Here is a 25311-nt window from a genome sequence, read left to right on the forward strand (position 1 = left end):
GATGGCAGTGTCCACGTGATTATGAGTCCTTTATTGCTTTTGTGCACATTCTACCAATAGCTTGGTCAGTGTTGCCTTGTCTTAACTTCATTTTGGGTTTCTGATCCTTTTGCCTCTTCTATATTTTTATTGCAGACTTCCATGGTAGGACTGGGAGATCTTATTACATTTACTTGCATTTGATTTTTTATGTCATTTCTTTTGCGTTGTGATCTGCCCATCACAGTGTGGGAGCAAGAAGAATGGGTCTGTGGTTGACGTGTGTAGGGGAGGTGGTGCAACTTTTCAGTTGGAGGGCATGGGGTAAGGATAGAGCTTGGGGGTGGGTTGTGCTGGGTCTTGACAGAATATTGGGGGTGAGTCAGGGTGGAGCAGAGGTCTGAATTCACAGGGGCAGGTTTTGGGGCCAACCAGAGCAGATCTAAATTCCAGCGGGCGGGGGTGGAGCAGAGTGGAGGGGGTCAGAATTTGTGTGGGGCAAGGTCTATTGGTTGGGTTGCAGGTGCAAGGGTAGGGCCAAATGGGGCAGGTGGAAGGAAAGAGGGGTGGGCGAGCGTGCATGGGGCAGGTGGAAATTGAGGGAGGGGTGGGGCAAGGTGGAGCAAGGGCTTCCAGATTCCAAAGTCAAGGTGTGGAGCACGGAGGTGTGTCAGGTCTGGTCAGAGTAGGCAGGTGAAGGCACACCTAGAAGCAGGGTAGGTTAGAGCAGAGCACGTCTGAATTCACAGGGGCCAGGGGTGGGGGCAAGCAGATCTGAGAAAGGCAGGTCTGAAGTCATGTGCTTGCTGCCCAGCAGAGTGGAGGTATCATAATTTGTGTGGAGGTGGGGCCGAGTGGGCAGGATCTAAAGTGGGGTGGGGGCGGGGCCAAGTGAAGTGGGTGGAAGTTGAGGGGTGGGTGGAAGTTGAGGTGTGGGTGGAAGTTGAGGGGTGGGTGGATGGGGCAGAATGGAGCGATTCTGAAGTCATGGCAGGTGGGGGTGGGGTGGAGAGGGACCGGAGTTGGAGGGGGGGTGATGGGGATCTGAAGATAAATGGGGGGTGGGCGGTGGGGGAGAATTTGTGACTGCTCAGGGGGGTTGTGAATCCCGGTAATGGGCTGTGCCAGGGACCACAGGTGGAACTACTGGCCTGGGTCTCCTTGCCTGCAGTTACTGCAAGTGTAGCCTGAAGCTGAGATTATGGTTGGCATGGCCATTTGGGGTGATTGGGGCACTGGCGGGTTACCTGAGAGAGTGGTAATCAGCCAATTCCCTTTTGTGCCCCTGTGTACCCTCCCACTGGCAATCTATTAGAGATTGCTCTCCCCTAAAATTCCCAGGGACCCCTTGATTCCTTGCCTCTCCTTCCCGGGAGTTGTGGCACAGTTAGGCACATTCCATATTGACTGGAAGATTCTTCATAATTTTTAAGGCTAATATTGTTGGATACTATATTCATAGTTGGAAGTTATTATTAGGTTTCTTAGTACAGCTTTACATACATTCCTATTTTTAGACTTGCTATTGAAAAGTGTGATGCTATTTTTATAATTCTGTTAATAATTTCTCTCTCTCTCTCTCTCTCTCTCTCTCTCTCTGTGTGTGTGTGTGTGTGTGTGTGTGTGTGTATGTTCAACATTGGAATAATGTGGTGCTTGTGATGTCTGCTGTGTGGATTATGCATATGTGTGGATATGTGAACCCTATGAATGTGCTTGTTGAGGCCAGAGGAGAACATTGTGTGTCATTATTAATTATTCATTCTTTCCTTTGTATTTGGTATGTGTGTGTGTATATATATATATATATATATATATATATATATATAATTTGCACATATCTGATCTGGATAGTAATTTTTAATTAATCCTAAAAATTTGTCAGCAGAACCAGCTGGAGTAGTGACATCAATGGAAGAAAAATGTAGGCTTAATAGCACTGAGAATAAGAAGGTTCAGATCTGTTCATTTGAATATATATTTCTTGTTAATACTCTTTTTTTTTTTTTTGATGATAATACCAGAGGTGAAATGAGATACTTTCTTTGGATAACACTTTGGAAGGCAGAGTTATAAATGTTGTATTTGCATACAAATCATTCTAACAAGTTATAAAACTTAACCTTAGAATCTGTAACTTATAACTAAGTCTTATTAGAATAAAAACAAAATGTTCTCCTTTTTTTTTTTTTTTTTTCAGCTAGGGTCTCACTCTAGCCCAGGCTGACCTGGCACTCATTCTGGAGTCCCCAGCTCATCTCTCAAACTCACAGTGGTCTGCCTACCTCTGCCTCCTGAGTGCTGGGATTAAAGATGTGTGCCACCACTGGTAGCTCATTTATTCTTTACAGATAACTCTAACTGTGCACAAATAAGAGAGCATTATCAATATTTCATTTCCAGCTTCATCTTGGAGTGTGCCTATTACCTGTTTAACCCAGGACACATTGGTAGTCTTACTAATACATCTATTTTGTGCATTTCAGTAAACATATATGTTTTCTGAAGTGTTTTTTTTTTTAATTTTTTTTTATTTGAGAGCAACAGACACAGAGAGAAAGACAGATAGAGGGAGAGAGAGAGAATGGGCACGCCAGGGCTTCCAGCCTCTGCAAACAAACTGTGCGCCCCCTTGTGCATCTGGCTAACGTGGGACCTGGGGAACCAAGCCTCGAACTGGGGTCCTTAGGCTTCACAAGCAAGCGCTTAACCGCTGAGCCATCTCTCTAGCCGTTCTGAAGTGTTTTTAATCTGTGTATATTTTAACTGGAAGAAGCAATATCTTCAGGGACTGAAAAAAAGAGTATAGTAGTGTCTCATATAAACATAATATCTCTTTTCCTTACATTGAAGGATCTGTTTAAAAATTATGCAAATGATGAGATGGAGACATGGCTTATCAGTTAATGTATTTGTCGTCTAAGCCTAATGACTCATCTTTGACTCCCCAGATCCCACTAAACTGGAAACACAAGTTGACATAAGCGTGCAAGAACATACACAAGGTAGCGCACACTTCCACACTTTGATTACAGTGGCTGGAGGCCCTGGTGTGTTAATTCCCTCTTTCTCTCTTTCATATAACTTTTTAACTATACAAATGCTTCTTGAACAATTTTGAAAATTTTAGACAGATTTTTGCAGATAGTGAGAAGATTGCAAAATCAACTGCTGTTGTAGAGAATGTTCTGTAGATATCTTTTAATGCCATGTTATCTGGTTTTCAATTACCTTTCACATTATTTATGTTCTTGTTGCTGGGGTGAATGCCCAATCTAAAGCAAACCAGGGAGTTTACTTTGGCTTAAAGTTGCAGAGGATAGACTCCATGATGATAGGGAAGACATGGCTAGAGAAGCTTTTGGCACCTGGTCACATTTAGCCCATAGTAAACAATGAGTGCTCAGCTACTCTTCTGTTCATACTGTCCACAAATCCATCCCAGAGGAGAGTGCTGTCCACAGTTGGGGTGGGCTCCTCAACTAGCCTAATCTTGAAAACTGTTTCATAGACAGACTTGACAAGAGATTTATTTCCATTGTGAATTCTAAATTCTGTCACATTGACAATCCAAGATTATCTATCACAAGTCCATCCCTTGTTAACTGACACCAAAACATGGCATGTTTAAGTCATAAGTATAAGGTTTGGGAGTAACCAAGACCAAAAAACCACTCTGAGGCAAAGATGAAAGCATTTATTTGGGAAAAACACAAGCTTCCTGGACTGGTTCACAAGAGATGGGCACAGCTAACTTGAGTTTCCAGATTAGGGACTTTATAGTGCTTTTCAGTTGGGGAAGGTGAGGAAGGGAAAAGTTGAATAAAAAAGGTTTCTTTCAGAGAGATCTAAGATAGCCAGGTTGTAACATCAGAACAGTGACCACAAAACTTATGAGATAATGGGCCAGGAAACCATGATCTAGGGACATTGTTAGGCAAAGAGGAGAGAATGGCTGGGCAGTTTCCTGATTGATGTGGATAAGTCTCTGTCACCATCCTGTTGTCCTTGGTGACTCCATGTTGGGAGCCTGTCCCGACACAACATGCCAGCCTTTCGTTAACGATAAGAGATGAAGGTTATTTTTTTTATGTCGACTGGGTGATGAGTTCTAGTGGGAGAGGCTCGATAATATGGTTGATTGGTATCCCTTCAGGGCAGGTGATGAAGAGGTGGTTTCAAGGTGGCTAGAGGTAGCAGAGTGGTGAGATTGATAGTGAGTACTCTCCGTCAGCACCAGTGTAGCATGCTGTTACAACTTGGTCCTTAGTGAGGCACAGACTTCTATCGTATCATCCCTGCATTGAGATGGCTTCTGGGCCGTCGCTGGTGATATCTGTTATAGAGAAGGTGAGGGATATGGGTACTGCATACCCTGTGAAAGGACAGAAAGAAGAAGTAAGGGGCTCATTACCCTTGTCAACAGCTACGACATCCAAACGCCAGCCCCAAGGAGAGGATGAGCACTCATAAGCAAGGGATAGAGGACTTGGGGCAAGTGAGAGGAGGCAGAGGGACATCAGTGTATTCAAGAGGAGCATTTTTGGATCAGAGGAAGAGTATGAACATGAGAGAATTTAAGTTTCAGAGTGTCCGTTGGGGCAGCAGTGTACTTTTCCCTGGATGAGGTAGGGTGAGGGCTAAGGGAGGAGGGGGCCCAAAGAATAGTTCTGATCCTGGGTAAGGCAAGTGGAAGGAGCTGGAGCCAGGGTAGGTGAAATTCAGAAGTAATAAGGGACAGGCAGATGCATAAGGCATGAGTTAATGTTAGAGGTTAGTACTGTAAGCCAGCATCAGACAGGGGAGCCTATTGTTCTGAATCTTTGTTTATATTGTAGTTCTATTTTTATTTTAGAGGCACGATTTTAGATATAATAGCCTTAGGAGAGAATTAAATATTAATGAGTCAATTTCAACCTTAAAATTTAGTTAAAAGGTTTGCAAATACAGGAACTTAGCTAACTTTGTTGGGTACTCTAAATTCAATCTTTCATTATCATTACTATTATGATCAGATTAACATCAATAAGTTCAAGTTTTAAATTTATAGCCTATGATCTTAATTACTTTCAGTGTTTCTTTTAGGGGACACTCAACAGTAAAAAGTTGCCCTATGCTGTCTAGTACAGTGAGCTTGGTGGAAAACATACTTCACTATGAAATGGCACTGCTCAGAACAGAAATTATTCTGCAACCTTAGGGCTGTAAGCCACATACATACGCATACAAACACATTCATTTTAAGTGCACTTTTCAAATAGACTCCAGACAACCAGTTCCCCTTCACACATTCATTCATTCATTCATTTATTCACAAATCATGCATTCCCATTTTAAATTTCTATTATATTTACAACTAAGGAGATCAAAATCAAACCTTGTTACAGGGGCAGGTGCTCAGGAGAGATTGAGGGAGCTGGAGGAGCTGAAGGAGCTGTTGGAGTGAGGTCATCTAGGGTGTCAGGGTCAAAAGCAGAGGGTGAGAAAAAGTATGGGGGAGGGGTTGAATGACAACACATTCTTGAGACATTGGGCAGAGGAACCTGATGAGAAGGGAAGGTTTCTGATGAGAGAGAAGGCTTTGCATGCCAAGTGAAAAATGTTTGAATATAGTGTAAATTAGACCACCTGTCTGTACACCAGTGCTGGGCTCTGCCTGTGGGCAGGTACTGCTGAGGAAGGACCAGGCCTGCTCGTTCCTCCCAAGGGGTTGAGGAAGAGGGTAGATGTCAGACAACCCAGAATCTCTCCTAGTCACCAGAGAAAAACCACACTGAGTCAGGAGTCTTGTCTAAGCAGGAACTTGCTATCTTGTTGTAAGTAGTTGCCTGTATAATGTTGGGGATGAAGGCAGGCATTTTAGGATGGGGGGTGAGAGGTAAGGGCCACCAGTAAACTGTGACTATTGAAATGACAATTCCAATTCCTGCACGGAAATAGCAGGCAAGAAGCCATTAGGCGTCTTGCTGAGTCCAGAGCAGATAACCAAACTTTAGCTAGGCTCAGGAAGTTCCACTAGGCCTCACCCCCAGGCCTTTCAGGGCCCAACATCTCCCTCTTTTGTTTTTGTAAGAGCAATAGTCACCATAGTCCCTATCTTAGGTTATCCCCCTCTGGGGATCTTACTTGTCACTGGGTACTGTGTGTTTAGCTCACTGAGAACCCACTCCATGGCCTGTCTTAGGTTGTCTCAGTCAGTCTGTGATCTTACCTGTCATGAGTCACATGGAGGGCAGGGGAGGTGGCAGTTGGTCATCTGAGGAACTTAATTCCTGAGTTGCCAGCCCGTGATAATGTATTTCGACCTGATGAAGTTTTATTGCCTCTAGCCGCTGGTGAATAGGTTGTGTAATTTTGTTAATTACACAAGGCCTGACAGTGAGGTGAAGGAGGAGGAGGAGGGGCCCAAGTAGAGGAAGAAGGTAGGGTAAGAAGTCATGTAAGCTCATCCACAGTGGGTTGTCCTGGAGGTCCCACTGCCTCCTCTCCAAGTCAAGCATTTTTCCTGTAAAAACAAACATACGCCTCCCTTTTTGGCCATTAGTAGGTCTATTCCTCTCCTGTTTTGTAGGACTACCTCAGCCAGGGAATCTAGCTGTTGTTGGAGATAGGTCTCCCTCCAATATAATCAAAAGAGGGCATAGGGAGGGCCTCATTTACAGGAGTGATATCGACATCAGGGATTAAGGTGGCTGGGGCACAAAGGCCCGTCCAATTGTTGTGCAGAAAGTCATAGGCCATCCCGCCTCCACAAACATAAATCATTCCAGATGGTGGGCAGTGTTGAGCACTGGGCTCAGTTGTGTTGAAAGTAGGAAAGAAGGAAGTATTGAATGTATCCCACATCTATACTGGAATTATTAGGGGAAGGCAGGGCCCAAATGCCCAGAGGAAACTTTGGGAAAATCTGGACGGGGATGGGAAAGGTGGCTGAGCAATTTTTTTAAGGTTGTATGGGCAAGTGTACTGCAAGCAGCCGGAGAGGCCCAGATCAGAGGCAAAGCCAGCAATCCTCTACAAGGGAGGGAGTTATTAGGTTTAGCAGGGTGAAGGACCATTTTAGGAACAGTCCTTAGGGGTGGGACACTCCCTAGAGAAGTGATTGTCAGTGTCCCATTGTTGGCATAAATATTTTAGGTGTCTCACTGGTACCCAAATGTGTCTTTTTTCATCTTGAGGGAAGACACATCCAAACCCTCTCCCTGCTGTGAGGAGCAGATCAGGCCCTCTCCAGGCCCCATTCAATGGGTCCCTCCATCTTACCCAGATAGAACTGTAGGTAATGGATGAGGACCAATGTTTTTGAAAAGGGGATAATTGTTTATCTTCTTTAGAAAAATTTTAAATAGTTAGGGTAAATAATGCCTTTTTTAGATGGTTGTGTGGGGGTAAGGATTCCCCTTTTTGTTTTTGTAATTGAGACTTGAGAGTCTAATTATATCTTTCCATGATAGCCTGGCCCCAGCATTGTATGGGATGCTTGTGGAATGCGATATTTTCCAGGTCTGGAGAAAGTCTATAAAGGCCTTGCCTATGAAGCAGGGGCCATTATCTGTTTTAATTTGATCAGGCAGCCCAAGAGTGGCAAAAAAATTGAAGCATATGACTAATGGCATATTTAGATTTTTCCCCAGCATGTGCTGATGCCCAGCAGACACGGGAAAAGGTATCAACTGAAAGAAAAATATATTTAAGCTTTCCAAATGGAGAATAGTGTGTAACATCAATTTGCTAAAGATGATTAGGGAGGAGCCTTCAAGGATTGCTTCCTGTAGTTTGAAGGGGGGTACTTGGAGGAAAAGTTGACAGGTCAATTTTTTAAGGTCCTTGACTGGTACCTGTGGAAACCTGTGCTGGAGACCTCTCCAGTTGACATGGGTCAATAAGTGGAAGCGTGTAGCTTCTGTAATAGTATTACACTGAAGCATAAAAGCCATTTTATCAGCCAAATTGTTTCCTCAAGAGAGAAATCCCGGTAAGTTCTGATGACCCCTGAGGTGTTGAAGAAAAATGGGGTTAATTCTTTGTTTGAGTAGGAAATGAGCTTGAATCATCAAAGGAGATATAGGGTTGGAGTCCAGTCTAATATGGGCCTCAACCAGGTTGGGTAATACATTAACAACATAAAGGAAATAAGTTAAATGGCTCTTGAATAGTGTTCCAAGCTAGAATGACAGCAAATAGTTCTTTGAATTGTGCTGACCCCTCAACCTCATGGGAGACTGACTTTATGGGCATAGGCTCTTTTTCCTATTTTAAGGGAGGGTAAATGACTAGGGAAGCCACCAGGTGTCCTCCATCGGTAAACACTGTAAGAAAGTCAGGGATAGGTTGAGACAGAAAAAGTCTGGGAGGCTTCCATTCTAACCTGGAGAAAGAACTCATCCATTTGTGGGGGCCATAATGGCAATCAACTTTACCTGGAAACCCCTCGAGAGCCATAGCAACTCTGTTATTATTTCTCTGAAGCCAGATGAAATCTGTTATTTTAAAGGGATTGAAAATAAGGTGAGGTTCTGTGCCAAACAACTGGACAGAGGTGTCTCTGCCCTTGATAATGCAATCAGCAACCTGGTTGGTTATAGAATAAACTCTGGGGACCCCACCAATTGAGAGGTGGACCCACTGGAAGGGCTCACCTTCCTAGGCCAACAGTGCAGTGCATAATGTTTCCCCAGAGAAAATGTAGAGTGGGGTGGGCAAATTAGGATTGAACCTCTTTAGGGTCACAACATTTATATCCTGTTGTACCTTATGAAAGATTTGTTGATGACAAGAGGACAAAATTACCTGAGAGGAGAAGTTAAGATCCTTTAGGAGGTCAAACAAAGGGGACCATAACAAAAGTTATGGGTATCCAAGGCGTCATCCAATTAATTTCTCCCAAGAGCTTCTGGAGTTGAGGCAAAGTGTAAGAATTCTCAATATAAACTTGTAGTTTAACAGGTGAAACTGTTTCTAGGGTAAGGATCAAGCCCACGATCTTAAAGGGAGGCACAGTGTGAACTTTCTCAGGAGCTACTTTAAAGCTGTCAGTATGAAGGATAGTTAGACATTGGTGGGTAAGATCCTGGAGTGTAGAGGAATCTAGGCACCCAAGAATAATGTCATCCATGTAAATATAAAACAGGGTATTGGGGAGATTGATAAGAGAAGAGAAAATGGCTGACAGGTAATATTGACAAATGACTGGGCTATTAGCCATGCCCTGAGGTAAGACAGTAAATTCACCTCTCCTATTTGGGCCACAAAAATTAACAGCGGGTACAGAGAATGCAAATTTTTCCATGTCTCTTGGATGAAGAGGGATAGAGAAGAAGCAACCTTTAATGTCAATGATAGTAATATGGTATATATTGGGAATAGCTGGGATCCATGGGAGTCCCCTCTGGGGAGTTCTGAAGGGGATCATGCATTCCTTGATCTTCCTTAAATCATGTAAAAATCTCCAGGACCCATTAGGCTTTTTTATAACAAAGACAGGAGAGTTCCAGGGACTAGTGGAGGGACGGATATGTCCAGCCTCCAACTATTGATCAATAAGTATGTGGAGATGGTGTAACTTAGAGGAAGGAGAAGCCACTGCTCAACCCATATAGGATTCCTTGGTCTCCACTGGATTTTAAATGGTGGGGGGTGCTAGGCAGTGGCCCTTAGAATTGGGGGTGTTCATTGGAGTAATTGGGATGACATTCCCTCCCTTCCTCAAACTGTTGTTGATATTATTATTATTTTTTTTTTATCTAACAAATCATTATAAAAGGCCTTATGGTCAGTAGTGATGAAAGCCTCGGCATCTCCAAGGATGCCTTGCCCCAGTAAGTGAGCAGTAAGCCCAGTCACCATGAGAGGGCGCACTTTTCCCCTGTGTCCACCTGGGTCAGTCCAAGGGAGCCACATGGCAGTCTCCCAGGAGGTGGACTGCCCGCCAACTCCCAGTAGGGGAGGGCTGGGTACAAGTTGCCAGGAGGGGGGGCACTTCCTCCTTTCTCAGGACTGTTCAGTCTGCTCCAGTGTCGATGAGAAGTTTGATTTTTTTATAGCCAATAGTTAAAATAATTTTAGGTCTAAGGCTGGGGACCAGGGAAGTGGTCCAATGGGCTTTGATGGTCTTTTTTCCCTTATTTAATGGGGCTTGGGGGAGCCCTGGGAGGAGTTTAAAGGCTTTCCCTGTATGTCAAACTTTGGCCAACACTCCCTAGCCCAATGAAACCCTTTATTGCATTTAGGGCAGCGGGTGCGAGGGGCATTGGTCATTCCCCCAGAGGGCGGAGGGGGGGGCTTTGTCTTGTTGGGGCACTCCTTTTTAAAGTGGCCCTCATCTCCGCATCAGAAACATGTTGAGTTTTAGGATTTAACTGTAACGTTCAGATCGTAGTGGCCAAATCTCTCTGTTTACTTTCCTAAAGGGAGGCAGCCATGGCCCTAGCCTGATGGTAGATAGTGCCAATGTCCTTGGAGGCTATAATCCATCTACTTGTGGAGTTGTCCCTGAGACCCGCACAGGCGAGGCGGTGATTGGCCGCCATCCCTTTCTAGACCAACATTTTTGTAAACTGATCCTGTAATGCCCCTGGGGGAAATTTTCTTTGGAGACTTTTGCCCACCCTATCTATAAATGTAGCCAAGTCCTCAGATGGTTTTTGAGTAATACTCATAAGGCGGGTTTCACAGGGTCCCTCATCAAGCTTGTTCCAATGCTGCCAAGCCCAGTGCCCTGACCTGGTCCCTATATGGGTCAGGTATAGCTGCCTGTTGAGTGCCTGTAGCATATTGATCAGAGGTACCAGAGAGCATCCCAAGAGTTATCAGCACAGGGGGCTGCTGACTTTGGTTTCGTTCTGCCTGTGTATGGCACTCATCTCTAAAAAAGGCACACCACTTAATTTATCGGGGACCTGATGAAACAGCCCCAACTAGATTTTTCCAATCTTGGGTTGTACAAGGTTGATGGGCAAGTCCCTGTAATAGGGTCTCAGCCCAAGGGGAGTAGGGTCTATCCTCCAAGACCACCTTTTTAAGTTCCTTAATGTCCTGAGATTCCCACGATACCAGGCAGCAGGGCGATTGCCCCCAGGATTTAGATTGATGGGAAATAAAAAGGTAGCTTTATTTTCTGGCGGCTTGGCAGCCGAATATGAAGGAGGGGCCAAGGGGATCCAGAAAGGGTTAGTTGATGGAGGAGGTGGAGGAGGTCCCCCTGATGGCCAGGGAGCACTCTCAAAGGAATCAAGTGAGGAGTATAAAGATGTATCCTTTTGGGGGGGAGTTAAAGCTGTATATCCAGTAGGAGTAGCCAGATCAGTCTGTATACTTTCTTTTTCTTCTGTCTTTTGTTTATGTTTGGTTGGCCTTGGAGGGAAGCAGTCCTTGAGGGCCGAGATCATAGGGAAGACCCCTGAGGGGGGTATATGACTCTTCTGCACATGTGCCCAACAAACAAGGGCCTCTACCCTATCCCACATGTCCCAATCAAAGAGATTTTCTTCCGCCAGCCATGGCGCTAGCTTGACAAGGCAACCCCAGTTCTGTTGAGCCTGATTATCAGACAAATTAAGCCTTCTACTCTTTAGAAGTGCCCTGAGAGATTCTAAGGCAGGGTTGGATTTAGAGGTAGACTGTCCGATATTATAAAGTTGAGAGAGAAATGTCCATAAAATTAGGGCGATAGCAACCCATAGACACACGAGTGCAACACAACCACAAGGATCCAAAAGACAGGTAAACATGCTGTACAAAAGCCACAGATGCAGCTTGTCTGAAAACTGAAAGTGAAAGGAAAGAGAAAGAGACCGAAGAGATGTTGACAAGTAAGTACAGGTTATAGAAGCAAAGTTTAGCACATTAAATACGAAGACTGCCTCATAACTCATGAGGGTACACTCACCTGCACACCGATTGACCTCCTCAATGAATGCCTCTCACGGGGCACTAGTCTGCCAGGTTCCCAGAGCTGCACATTAGGCGCCAGATGCCGGGCTCCACCAGAAGGCTGAGTGCTGAGGAAGGACCAGGCCTGCTGGTTCCTCCCAAGGGGTTGAGGAAGAGGATAGATGTTGGGCAACCCAGAATCTCTTCTAGTCACCAGAGAAAAATCACACTGAGTCAGGAGTCTTGTCAAAGCAGGAACTCACTTTATGGTTGTAAGCAGTTGCCTATATAATGCTGGGGATGAAGGCGGGGATTTTAGGACGGGGGTGGGGGTGAGAGGTAAGGGCTAATAGTAAAGTGTGACTATTGAAATGATAATTCCAGCTCCTGCGTGGAAGCAGCAGGCAAGAAGCCATTAGGCATCTTGCTGAGTCTGAGGCAGATCACCAAACTTTAGCTAGGTTCAAGAAGTTCCAGTAGGCCTCACACTTGGGCCTTTTGGGTCCCAACACACCAGCAGAAGTCTTCTAAATTAGTGAGAATTTGGTAATCAAAAGTACCAGTTTCAGGCCATTTGGACCCATTGTCCAGTTTATATTGTGACCAGGCAGATTTGCAGAGAAAGATAAGATGTCATTCAAGAGTCATAGAGGCTTTATGTTCTAAAGGAGTCAGGGAAAGAGCAAAACAAGGGTGGGAGAAAGGAACAAGGGCTTAAGCTGGGTTTACACAGAACACCAACATGACCCCCTAGCCTGTCAGGGTGAACAGAGCTTGTACCTCCCACCTGGGCAGAGGCTGTACAGTTACAACTGCCAGCTTTTTAGCCTGTTTATGGGCAAGGTGGGTGACTGTGCTCCCAGTGGTAAAAGCAGCTGGCAGTGAAACATGAGACCTCAAGATGGAGAATGTCACAAGATAGTACAACCAAACCAAGAGGCACCTCTTAGGGTGTGGTAGACCAGTGAGTGAGGGACCCAGAAGTTTCAAGAGTGTGTCTTTCTTGAGACCTGGAGTTGGGGCCCTGTGGTGGTTTGATTCAGGTGTCTCCCGTAAACTTAGATTTTATCAATTCCAACAGTGTCTAATGGCTGTAGGCCCTGGTGTGCCCATTCATTCATACTCTCTCTCTCTTTCTCCCTCACCCCCCCTTAAAAATAAATAATAATGGAAGAAATTCCTTAAAAAACTTCTTTGTCTGTGCTGGAGAGATTGCTTAGTGGTTAAGCGCTTGCCTGTGAAGCCAAAGGACCCTGGTTCGAGGCTTGATTCCCCAGGACCCACGTTAGCCAGATGCACAAGAGGGCACACACATCTGGAGTTTGTTTGCAGGGCTGGAAGCCTGGCGCACCCATTCTCTCTCTGTCTCTCTGCCTCTTTCTCACTCTGTCACTCTCAAATAAAGAAAAGTAACAAGAAAATGAAAAAAAAAAATAAACTTCTTTGTCTGAATTTGTCATTCCCTCTGATTTTAAGGCAGTGAACTCAACTCCAACCCAGAAAACTAATAATGTATTTTGGGGGTCCCACCAAAATCTGAAAAACAGCTAGTCAAATATGGTACCCAAATTTAACCTCATTTCAACAGACTACAGTTCCTGCACAGACCTACATCTGAGAGCCAGAACCAGTGCTTTTCCGTCATAGAGATTGAGGAACCTGTCTTCTTAATTTAGTCACTTTCTCTCTTCTCATACAGAAGCTACCAACAGTACTGAAGACAGAGCTACAGAAGCCCTACTAAGGCCCTTGGATAGACCCTTGGAAGGTCTTTAAGTGCCACATCTTGCAACCCTATTTAGCATAAAGGACTTAAAGTGGCCATCGCTCCTTTTCTCTAAGAAGCAGTTAGGGTTATGTCTCAGTAGGGATAGTGACAGAGATCAGGAGCAAGGTAGCTTCCTTCATAGGTCTCTAGTTGAGGATACAGGCCCAAAATATCATAATGGTGAACCTGCTCTGGTGAGATTTAAGGACAATTCCAGCCTGAAATTAAACCTAATTGATTGAGATGGTGACTAGGAGCAGCCATCTCTTCTCTTTACTTCCTGGATCTTTCTCCTCCTTGGACTTTTCAGACAAGCTCTTTTTTGAGACTGTGCTCTTCTCCCTAACCAACAACCCAGTCACAGTCCTTTAAATACACTGAATCTTAACCCAGAAAGTTCATCCCCATTTAATGTGTAAGTTCCATATGGGCCAAGGACACAAAAGCTCCCAGTATGGATTCTTTGGTGGCCACGTCTTTGGAGTCCTCTGCTTAGGTCAGGGAACTTCTGGTTTTCACTTCTCCACAGAACTTTCTTGCTTGCCAGCCAGAAAAGGTGGGCTCAGTCAAGGCAGGACTTGAGTGCTGGGAGCAGAATCTTCATGCTGTGGTAGTGAGGAACACTGAAGACGTTCAGCAGAGAAGCTGCAGAAGTGCTGCCGGTCCTACCATCCCTCCTGACCCCTCCTGCAGCTCTTCCTGCTGTCTCAGCTCTCCAGAGACGCTGTGACTCTGAAAGAGGGACCAGCACCGTCAGAGAGCCACTGTTCTTCCACGCAGAATGCTGGCTCCAGCGGGCAGAGGCTACTGCCTGTGAGCACAGAGCAGTCAAGACTTGAGGGTCATGAAGGAGTGACAAGGACCAGTGCAGGCAGCAGACAACCTAATCCTTACCTTACCCGCACACTAGGTTTAGCATATGAGTTAATACTGGAAACTAGAAATAATTGAGTAATATGTTCTTAGCTAAAAATGATTCGACTCATTATATTATGGTATTTTATAATGAACAAGCTGTCTATAATTTATCTGAAGACAGAGCTTCTATTTTATTGCTTTTAAGCACTCAAGGGATCACATCTTTTGTCTACCACCATATGCTCAGAGGCCATGCTATTACCTATTTATCATAGAATCCCTGCCTAACTTACCTTTCCTCTATATACTATCACTCTTATTTCCCATTATCATTCTAGTTATCATGTCCTACAAGGCAGCTGTAGGATTCCCATCACCAGTAATAGCACCTGATTTATGTAGAACATCCTATTTATAACAATCTCTTACAAACCTATAAATCTTTCTTATCCACTTTTATACTGATTCATCATCATAGTATCAAAAAAGTATACAACTGTTTGAAAGAAGAAGGGGCTCAATGGAAGGGGGATGGGACAAACTAGCGTGGCAAGAGGATATTGGGGAGCATAATGTGTTTGGGGTTTTACTATTCATGAATTTATTTGAAACTTATTTGCAAGCCAAAGGGGGAGGGGGATGAGTTACGCTCCTACCACTGCAAATGAACTTCAGATGCATATGCCACTTTGTGCATCTGGTTTTTATATAGGTACTTATTTATTGGACAGAGTGAAAGAGGCAGAGAGAAAGATGGGGGAGGGAGAGAATGGGCATGCCAGGGACTGCAGCCACTGCAAATGAACCCCAGAGATATGTGTCACCTTGTGCATCTGCCTTAAGTGGGTTCTTGGAAATCAAACCTGGGTCCTTTGGCTTTGCAGGAAAGTGCCTTAACCACTAAGCTATCCCTCCAGCCTAAGGCTTTGCAAGCAATTGCCTTTACCTTCTAAGCCACCTCCCCTACACTACATTGTGCATTTGTATGAAGACTGCCAATAAAAAGTTTGAGTTGAACAATTCAAACTAATTCCCCCTCCCATGTCTTAATAATTAGCCTTACAAATCTTTTGCCCTCATTGAATATAATGAAAATAGTTTTAATTGTTCTCTGACTCATTATCAGCCCTTAAACTGATGCTAACCATGACTTGTTCCACTTATGGTAAACAAATATCAACTGTCTATTCCCTAATTTGTAAGACACATCTCAATAGATTCACTTCAATTCTTAGGAATTATGATGTTTGTAGCAATGAAACTAATTTTGTTTAGTCACGTTTGTTTGTGTTACAAGTGTCTGCATACATATGTTCACAGTATGTGGGCACATGTGTGTGCTCTCATATGTGGAGGCCAGTTGTGGACTAGTATCTTTCCTCTATTGCTCTCTACCCTTTGTTGAGACAAGGTCTCTCAATTGTACTCAGAGCTTTCTGATTCAGCTAGTCTAGCAAACTAGCAGGACAATGGAATTTTCTGTCTCCATCTGCCTAGTACTGAAATTATAAGCCTGCACTACTGTGCCCAGTTCTTTAATAAGTCTTAACATACTCAATACTGCCTTTTACAATCTCACCATAGTAATCATTATACAAAATAAATATGGAAAATTGACATGAAGTAATACAAAAATAACATCTTTCCTACCAGAGTTTAAGAGCTATAGAGGTCATTCCATTATACTTATTATCTCTATATCTCAATATTATCATAGGGTATCTATCATATAAATACATTTTAAAAACATCAGATTGTTCATCTCAGTGAAGCCTATTATTGATTTACCAAGGAAATACACAAAAACTTCCATCCCAGGTGACTGTATGTAAAAATATGTATTTTTTCAAAGTACAGTGATTATCCAGTAGCCTGAACAAAAAGTGTTTCAACTCTGGATAAGTAACTTCATGTCATCTATCACTGTAATTATATGCACAATTTTACAATTTCATATTTCAATTAACATTTTCATCTATAGAACACATTAATTATTCCCAATACATAAAAGGTTCAATTAACTATGCCTTATCCTAAGTGTAACTTCCATTTTAATATTTATCCATACAAAACATAAAAGCATTACTTCTATCTGTCATTGAATGCACCAGGAGGTCTGGATTGGGAATTTGGGCAGGAGGGTGGAATTACATTTTCCTGTTTCATTTGGAGACTATCGTAACTTTTCCCTATGGATGTGAACCCTACACTTTGTCACACTCACATCGTGTCTACTCTAGGCCCACCAGATCCCAGGGCTGGGGACCTGGACATCCTCCCGCTCCAAGTAGACACACGTCGGCTGTGACAGCGCTGCTCCCAGAGGCACAGGCGGGTACTACAGCCGCGAAGCAGCAGGGCCTCGCCAGCAGGGGCCGTCGTGGACTGCCCGGTGCTCACCTGTGAGGAAGGACAAGATGGCCAGGATGCCTCCTGCTCTACAGAGCTGGAGGAGCAGGAGCCACTGAGGCCTCTTCCCTCCACTGGATCCTCTGAAGTGCTGGCAGCGGGGCCCGGCAGCTGTATGCAGGGCTGGGCACTGTGTGTATGTGCAGCCCCGCCTTACCTCTGGATCCATGAGTCTTGCCTGCCAACTGCCTCCCAGATACCCAGCTGCTCAACACATGCGCCTCAAACCTTCTTGGGCATGTTCTTGGGCTCACTGGTCATATATCTAGCCCAATTGGCAACCTCCAGGGCAATGAGAGACTTTGTCTCAAAATGATGAACAGTGACTGAAAAACTGCACTGGCCAGGCATGATGCTGCCTGTCATTAATCCCAGCTCTCAGGAGGCAGAAGTAGGATGATGGCTGTGAGTTTGAAGCCAGCCTGAGACTATATAGGGAATTTTAGGTCAGCCTGGGCTCCAGTGAGACCCTACCTCAAAAACATAAAGTAGGGCTGGAGAGATGGCTTAGCAGTTAAGGTGCTTGCCTGAGCAGCCTAAGAACTCGTGTTTGTATCTCCAGAACCCACTTAAGACAGATGCACAGTGATGCAAGTGTGCAACGTGGCACATGTGTGCAAGGGGGAGCGCACATCTAGAGTTTGTTTGCAGAGGCTAAAGGCCCTGGGATGCCCATTCTCTCTTTCTCACCCACCCTCTGCCTCTTTCTCTCTCTATCTCTCTCAAAATAAATAAATAAAGTAAAAGAAAACTTAAGCCTAATTTGTCTTTTTGCCTCCACAAGCACTCACTCATGTGTGCATACACACACACACACACACACACACACTGCATTCAGAAGAACTGAGAATGGCTTAATCCATGTCTCCTGTTGTCATCCTGGCCTGACTTGTCACAGGTTCACCCAACTGCTCACAATCTAATTTATCTCCCAGCTGACTTCCAGCTCCTTGAAGGGAGAGGACATTTCATACACTGTCCTCAGCCACATGAAGCCTAACACATGGGAGACACAAGCGCTCCATACTGGCCTGTTGGCAGGTCAGAATGACAGAGCCCGCCTCTGGCAGCACTAGGCGACCCAGCGAGAGCAAGCGACCCCACTGCTTTCTCGTCAGCACTGCTAGGACACACAAAGCCTGTTTTCCAGCACAGCTGACGTATTTTCTCTGACCAGCTCTCTAAGCTCTCATGTGTCCATGACACTCTGGGAAAGGAAGAGACAGCCTCCTATAGTGACTTAAAACCATTTCACAGCCAGGCTTACAGCATGGACCACCTGCTTCCCAGAGGGTGGTGAGGTGGGTCCCCTGGGCCTCTCAGCTGAGGCTAAGTTATGGTTGAACTCCAGCAGTTAACAGCCCATGTGAGTCATCTGAGCCTCTCAGATCCAAGTCTAGCTGGAGCAGGGTCCAGCTCTGGGGGTCACAGTACAGCCAGCCGAGTGACTGATCCTGCTCATTCCCTCTCTGAGCCTGTCCAACAACTCCTTCTGCTGCTACACTAAGAGCCCAGTCCTGGATGGGCTGAGTCCATCAGTAGCTCTGAAGAGGCCAGCAGCCAGGGCGCTGTCCATGGTTCTGGATTTGGACTTCAAACCAGAAAGTCCTTCTAAATAGCCATGTCCAGAGAACTACTCTACCAGCAGGTGGGAAAAGGAGAAGCTGAGTGTGCTGAGCTCAAGTCCCACTGCTGACCACAACTCCTTGGCAGGCCACTGTATCTATATTACCATTCTAAACAACTAAGGTGCCTGAAGAGGTTTGCAGGTAGGAAAATGGACTCCATAGTTATACCGAGGAGAGGTGACTCCAGCTGTCAGAGTAATCAGTAGTGGTAGACACCACCTTAGGTCCCAAAAGAAAGGCCACTGAGAAGACTGAAGGACAAGTAGGAGCAAGTGAAAACAACATGAAGGGCCTTTTGAACAGAAAGTTCTCCAAAAGCAGCTGTTTAAAATGGATTTACTCCCTGTCAGATTCATTGCATATGGACAAGTCACATGCAAACTCACTTCATGCCTCTTCTGTGAAGGACATGGCTACCAAAACCCACTTTAATATCTGAGATTGGGTCCATGTACCATCTGGGGCTCATGAAGGTCAGAACTCTGCTTTCTTTCTTCTAATGCATGATGCAATTGGCATGGTCAGATTGTATCCTCATGTTTGAGGGACTCCATAAATCACCCTGACATGATTACTCACATTCCAACTACAGTTCTCACTTCCAACACATGATGTAACTGGCCTGCCCCCAATAACACATCTCTCTCTATCAAGGTTCCGCCACCCAAACAAGCAGTGAAAACATGAGTTTATAGGGTACACCTAATTCAAATCACCACACATACCCTGTCTTAGTCATTACATAAACTTGCAATACGTCTTAGTATCTCTGGCATAGTCTTTTCATCTTTCTTTCCTCCACTTCTTGGTCCTTAGCATATTATTATTTTTTAGATTCATCTTATTATGTTACTATAAAAGGTAAAAATAAACAAGTTGGCTAGGTAGCATTGAAATTTATTGAATAAGTAAAATCCATGATGCTGGCATCATATCTGCATAGTTGCCTCTTGGCTCACCTCATCTTGAGGCATGGCAGTGATTAACAATCTAGTAAGTGGAGTGTGTGTTAGAGGACCAGATCCCACCATCCCAGGGTTTAGACTCCTGGCCCCTCACTTCCAACAAAACACTCAGTCATGAGTAAGGCCCAACACAGGAAGCCTTCCGAGCAAACATGGCCCTGGTGATCCCAGCCTTCCCAGCTCTGTCCCCAACATGGAGACAGTTTTCTCTCTGTACCTTCTTGAGGTGGTGATACCCACAGGAATGTCCTTGAACATTAGCCAGCCAAAAACATCAGCTCCAAGCAGTGGAACCACTGTTAGGTAGCCCTGGGCCATACCATAGTTCAGTGTTTCAGTCAGCAGGCTGTGGGCCTCCTTCTCCGTGAGAAAGACATCGTCTTCAATGCCTTGGAAGCCCATGGAAACTATGGCTTTTCTCTAACTTTAGAAGCCCCTCTGTACAGAGGAGTCTGCTTTCTTCCTTCCTTATTCTGAATAAACTTTGGTCAGAGGCAGAACGGGTGCCTGTGTCCTTAGGGCAGAAAGGACCAGGGCCAGCTTTTCAGCCATCTGGGATGAGGGGATGAGTCTGCTCTGGGTTCAACACGGACTCCGTGAGAAGCCAGTCCATGAGGAAGTACCAGATATGAGGAGGCCCTTGGTGAGCCTTGCGTGTGTCTGACCCTGGGTGCTGAGGAGTTGGCAACTCAGGAAGGTTGTCCAGCAGGGCAGCTGTGAGAAATGCCAGAACAGCAGGACCTGACGGGGGCAAATAAAGGGAAGCAGAAGGAATCCCAGTCACCACCAGCCCCAGCCTCCTTCCACAGACTCAGCAAACCTTGCCTGGGTGACCACACATCTGACACACTGGCCCAAAAGCAGAAGAATGGTGATGAATGAAAAAGCCAAGCTCAACAGAGTTAGGGGTAATAGACAAGATAAAGCAACAAACTATACCACAGTTCTGGTAACAACAAAAGCTACGGAGAGGCCAAGGAAACTTTTCAAGGGCCAGGAAGGAGGAAAACAGCCTCCAGGGAAGGCCTGATCCTGGAGAGGACGGAATGTGGACTGGGAAGGATGACATCAGAAATGGGACATGACAATCAAAATAAAGGTGAGCAGGTGACATTGCCCAAGCCTGCCATACCTGTGAGAAGGATGGATCCTGTCCCTTCCTATGAGGGAGGCCCACAGGAGGTCCTGACAAAGGATGGGTGGGGACCTGCTCTGCTCGAACAAAGTCTCTCTGCCTGCATGGTGTAGAAGTCATGAAGGGGGATGAGCTTCTGCTAGTGATGAAGCAGAGAAGCAGCCAACAAGATCACTGGGGACACTGATGGGAACCTAGGCCCCAACCACCACAGGAGCCACTGGCTGGGGGCACAAGGTGTGCACCCCACAGATACTGATGCTGCAAATGGGAGAGATGCTGGTCACCAGGCTGGAGTGGTAGGTCCCCGGAAAGGAGGCAGCCATGCCCCTGAATTTTCACATCTCTTCCTGTTATCCAGCCAGGACCAGCCCTCCTTGGCCCTCTCATAGAGCAAATGCTCACTACTCCTTTGTGGCAATCACTGCTGTACCACTAGATATTGAAGTCTGCCCAACACAAGGAAACTCAAGCCATCCTTCAGATGCTGCCACCACACTCTGAATGTCCTGTGCCTGCATCTGCCTCACTATGGTTCAGCAGGACACCCTGAAAGCAGGTCTGCTGCTGTCTGTAGCAGGTCCCAGGACAATGCTTGCTGTAGGCTCCAGGGTGAGGCATATGGCTGAGGGAAGGAGGAACCCTGCTGAGTATCCCACACAGCCTGCACTCTAATGTGAAACTCAACAGGATATGCTCATTCTCTTAGTATCCCTGGGGGACAATGGCAGTGCCCAGTGGAGGCTGCTCATGAAAAGTGCACCAGAACAAGGCTCCCATCTCCAAGGATTCTGGCCCATCACAGGTTCTAAAGGTCACTGACTTGACAGAGTCCCGCAGTTACTGAGAGCAGAGTATGTTGGGGGGGTGTGCTCTGATGGAACATTGACCATAGTCTCTAACTGTATATAGGAGGTTGTGATGCACTGGTATGGAGGGTGGAGGAGGAATTCACCCAGCAGATCCAAGGCCTGGGGAGAAGTATCAGGAAGTACCTCCTGCCGGAGCACCATGCATGTACCTTAAAGGAGATCTTGTTGCAGTCAGGCAGCTTCATGAACTCCTGATCCTGAGCCTGGAAGAAGGGCAGCTGAGAATAGACCCCACCTCAGTGCTCTGCACCCCAGCTGTCAATTCCTCAATTCTCAACGTTACAGATACATTTCCTAGCCATGCACCCCACCAATAGTCACTCACTCATGCTTTTCCTCCCTTATCTACACCTCAGCTTCTCTAAGGCCAGTTTCAAGGTCAGTTTACTGGGATGCTGTGATGTGGACCAGCAGAGGACAGGAATTGGCTCCTGCCCAAAGATGGCAGGATGGAGGATTCCCATGTAGGGCCAATAAAATGGTCCTTGTTGGTCGGCGGCTGGGGTGGGGGTGGCTGGAGAAGGTGCAGAGGAGGGAGAAGCCACTTCCTGTCAGGAAATGAAGAAAGCATGCTCCCAATCTACTCATAAAGAGTCTCCAAAAACCAGCCAGACTTAAGTGCTAGGGGTGTGCATGATGCAAAGCACACAGCACTTATCTGACATCCTTATCTCTTGGGAAAGGGGAAACTGGTCAACAGTTCTTCCATGATGCAGTCACTGAACTAAGGATTCATGGTCTATGCAGATGAGTTCTCCCCATGGATGTCTCCTGTGTCCCACCCTGGCCTAGAACTCATTATGTAGCTGAGAATGACATGAAGTCCCATACCACCTCCATGCTGGGGAGGAGTCTGTGGGTGCTCTGTGCCAGCAGCTTTGCTCTGAATATTCCCTGTAGAAAAGCCTGAAGCAGTTGGCATACCCCCTCCTGTGCTGGACCAGGGTCTGTGGGCCAGGTGTGTGGACATGCTGTTGGCTGGACTTCAAGCCTGACTTCCTGTTTATACTCTCTGAGAGTTAGCCAGACTGGCCCCCGCATGTGGTCCAGGACTACAGTGCCTCACCCCTGAATCAGAAAGACACAAGAGCGGGACTCTTACTGACCTTCATATACAGAGGACTAACTCTTGACTGTGCTCGTCCTGCTGCACCAGAGCCCCCTTCCACATTCCTCCCCTGAAACTTTGCTCCATGCCCAACTCTTCCTCCCCCATCTCCAGCCTGTAGCCTGGCAGTCCTCTGCTGTCCATTTCTAACTCAACTGTCTCAGCTTCCACATAAGGTGATGCTGGAGACTCATACTTCTTGGGTGGTATATATGGGAGGCTGCGTATCCCATAAATGAGTTCTGCCATTGTTTGTCCATTGCAAAGGATATTTTTTAAAGCATAGACAAAATAAAATTTGGAAGTATATCTTGACTGCCCAATCTACCTTGATTCCTGCGGCTCTAGTCTCCTCCCACTTCCCAGAACACTTGATTTGCATTCAGGCTGGAGTTTGCAAGACAGCAGCAGTGCGGGTACTCAAGCATTTTCCAAGTCTCTTCTTTAGTCTCCTACAACCTTGGAAGAGTTTGTGAATAAATGTTGTGGCCACATCCTTGTGGGGCCAAACCATGGGAGGATGTACTCTGGTGATTTTGTATATCTCTAGAGTTGTCCCCCTTCAAGTGACACTGTGGGGCTCATTGTGGGTGGTGTGTTGTGAGAGCACAAGCTGGTCTCAGTGGTAGTCACACTCTCTGAGGCATCCTCAGGGTCATTTTCATCTGATGTAGATGTTTGATGGGAGCCACTGCTATAGGAAGGAGTTGGATACTGGGGTGTCACACTATGGCTATCTCCAAAAGAAATTAATCTGCTTTCTGTGGCTTCTAAAGCACAGGAGATCACAAACCCAGAGGATACACTGGAGAAAAGATGAGGCTATTGGTCCACTGATGATGGGCTGCTTCCCCACAGGACCTCAAGGCTATCACTGTTCTGGACCATTTCAAGAGCAGCTATATGTTTAATCAGCAGAGCAAGGATGTAAGGGCAGTGGAGCCTTGGGATACATTTTTGGCTTTCTGGACATTTGTCTTAGTGCCTGGGGGAAACATGGAGAGCAGGCTGGCTCGCTGATCTTCCTACACAGCAATGGGATGTAGAAGCACCCACCAGGGCCATGGCCAAGCAACTGAGGAGTCTAAATTCAGCTTGATGGAATGAGCTATCACCCCAGGGTTCTCATGTTTTAATATTAAATTATGTGCCCATGATCCTGTTGTATTTTCTGTTGCATAAATTCTTTGTGACATCTTCCACTTGATAGCACATGAAGCGCATTAACATGGAAATTCTGTGTTTAGTGTCGTTCAGAAGTATGTTTGCTGAGGGATTTGGGGCAGGATGTTCACTGAACTTCATCCAAGGGTTCTCCCTAACTGCACCAGTTGTGGGCCTCTGTCCAGCGTCAATTGTCAATAGCTGGTTGACCGTTGTCACCAGGTCTCTGGATAGCTCTGAAGACAGTGAATAGTTTGAGGCCATAATCTTTCTTTTTATTGCAGAGCAAGTCAATCCAAGGAATGGGAGGTGTCCAGTGACTAACATGTAAAGGACAATGTCCATGTTCCATATATCCTGTTTTTTGGCTTCATAAGAATTGATCCAACACTTCTGGGGCACAAAATGGTGCTGTACCACAGAATTTACTAAGAGTCATTCCAGGGATGTGTGAATTGAGTTTCATTTTCTTGCATATGGTTATTCAGTTTGTCCAGCACCATTGGTTGAAGGTGCCATCTTTTTTCCAGCCTACATTTTTAGGGCCTTTGTCAAATATCAAGAGGCTGTAATTACTTTATCCAATGCCCAGGTCCTCAATTCTACTCCATTTGTCTATAATCCTGTTTTTATGCCACTGTCATTTTGTTTTTACTACTATGGCTTTGTAATATAGCTTTATATCAGGTATGGTGATGCCTCCAGAGGTGTTTCTTTTCTGGGGATATACTTGGATATCCGAGGCCTTCTGACATTCCATATGAATTTTGAGATCATTTTTCTATCTCTGTGAAGAAAAATGTTGGGATTTTGATTGGTATTACATTAAATCTGTATATTGCCTTTGGTAAGATTGCCATTTTCAAAATGTTAAATTCCAGGAGCATGGGAGGTCTTTCCATTTTCTCAAGTCCACTCAGTTTCTTTTTTGAGTGTTTTAATGTTTCATTCTTTCACATCCTTGGCTAATGTTATCCCCAGGTTTTGTTGTTGTTGCTATTAAAAATGGGAAAATGTTGCTTATTTCTTTCTCTGTATCTTTGTCTTTTGCACATAGCAAGGCTACTGATTTTTGTGTATTGATTTTGTATTCTGCTACTTTGCTGAAGGAGTTAATCACCTTTAAGAGTTTTGAGATGGAGGTTCTCTGGTCTCATGTCCAGAATCATGTCTGAAAATAGGGCTAACTAAACTTCTTCCTTTCCAATTTGTATCCCTTTTATTTCTTTCTCTTGTCTTATTGCTTGACCTAGGACTTCTACTACTATGTTGGAGAGCAGAAGTAAGAGTGGACATCCTTGTCTTTTTCCTGATCTTAATGGTAATTCCTTCAGTCTCTCCCCATTAAGTATTATTTGGACTTTAGAAGATTTATATGTAGCCTTTATTAAGTTGAGATATAAACCATCCATGCCTATTCTCTCCAATGTTTTGATCATGAAGTGATGTTGTATTTTGTCAAAGGCCTTTCCTGCATCTATAGAAATGATCATGTGGTTTTTGTGTTTAAGCTTATTGATGTGGTGCATTACTTTGATAGATTTCTGTATGTTG

The sequence above is a fragment of the Jaculus jaculus genome, chromosome 2 (genome assembly GCF_020740685.1).
Source record: "Jaculus jaculus isolate mJacJac1 chromosome 2, mJacJac1.mat.Y.cur, whole genome shotgun sequence".
In the NCBI taxonomy this organism is placed as follows: Eukaryota; Metazoa; Chordata; class Mammalia; order Rodentia; family Dipodidae; genus Jaculus; species Jaculus jaculus.